The sequence below is a fragment of the Schistocerca serialis genome, chromosome 6 (genome assembly GCF_023864345.2).
Source record: "Schistocerca serialis cubense isolate TAMUIC-IGC-003099 chromosome 6, iqSchSeri2.2, whole genome shotgun sequence".
Lineage (NCBI taxonomy): Eukaryota > Metazoa > Arthropoda > Insecta > Orthoptera > Acrididae > Schistocerca > Schistocerca serialis.
In genome coordinates this window covers 406140103-406141482 of record NC_064643.1, presented here as the reverse complement: position 1 = coordinate 406141482, position 1380 = coordinate 406140103, and the positions used below count along the sequence as shown (strand labels likewise).

The 1380-nt window shown below is 44.6% G+C and overlaps 1 pseudogene; it reads left to right on the top strand.

The window, feature by feature from the left end:
• Nucleotides 1-510: 510 nt before the first annotated feature.
• LOC126485609 (5S ribosomal RNA) lies at nucleotides 511-628 on the top strand (annotated as a pseudogene).
• Nucleotides 629-1380: the final 752 nt, after the last annotated feature.

Genomic DNA, 1380 nt, shown 5'->3' with positions numbered 1-1380 from the left:
GTGCAATGGGAATCTTTGAAACAGTTTGTGATAACTGTTCTTACATATGAAAATGGCTAATTGCTGATAATACTTCTACATTTTATTTCAATAATGACATAGTCCTAAATGACTGAATCTACAAGAACTATTACGGTATAATAAATGAGGCAATGCTACGCGCTGTGCAAGTTATTTCGTGGAACACAAAGACACACCGCAGAAAGTCAACGACAACAGTGCCGAACTCTGCAGCCTACGACCAAACTTATCTCCACAACTGAAAATTTGCTGTCAGAGACCGGGGTATTTTCACTGTTAATGGGGGAAACTGTGTGAAATCCGAATTACTTCATCATCTCCACTATTTGCAATCATTACTAGACAAAATGGATTGCCTTGCAACGTGTGTGGAGAAGATGGCATCACATAAAAGCTACATCAGAAATAGAAGCAAATATTTAATAAATGGGGTAAGAAGGCAGAAATGAGTAATAGAAAAAGCAATTGAATGACCTATATTGAGATCAAGTCAACGGCCTTGCTGCAGTGCTAACACCGGTTCCCGTCAGATCACCGAAGTTAAGCACTGTCGGGCTGGGCTAGCACTTGGATGAGTGACCATCCGGTCTGCCGAGAGCTGTTGGCAAGCGGGGTGCACTCAGTCCTTGTGAGGCGAACTGAGGAGCTAGTTGATTGAGAAGTGGTGGCCCCGGTCTCGTAAACTGATATACGGCCGAGAGAGCGGTATGCTGACCACATGCCCCTCCATATCCGCATCCAGTGACACCTGTGGGCTGAGGATGATGCGGCGGCCGGTCGGTACCGCTTGGCCTTCCAAGGCGTGTTCGGATGGAGTTTAGTTTAGTTTTTACATTGAGATCAAGTTAATTAAGGACATGACCTTTTGGTTGCCACGATACACGGAGAAGGTAGATCGAGAATTTCATTTAGCACACTCATTCAGAATTATATAAAGAATTTCCAGCAAAGTATAGAATGACCTAAACTGATCAGAACAGGATCTCGTAACCAGCATCAAGTTTCCGAGAGAAACAAAGACATGGAACTTTTGTAACACCTTGCGCCTAACTAGCAGCTTGTCTTCGCGAGCCGGCCGTAGTAGCCGAGCGGTTCTAGGCGCTACAGTCTGGAACAGCGCCACCGCTACGGGTGCAGGTTCGAATCCTGCCTCGGGCATGGATGTGTTTGATGTCCTTAGGTTAGTTAGGTTTAAGTAGTTCTAAGTTCTAGGGGACTGATGATCTCAAAAGTTAAGTCCCATAGTGCTCAGAGCCATTTGAACCATTTGTCTTCGCGAACGATACATGCTTATAATTCAAAATTAAGGAAAAATAAACCGTGCGATACGAGTACCATATGAATGGGTTCACTGCAACG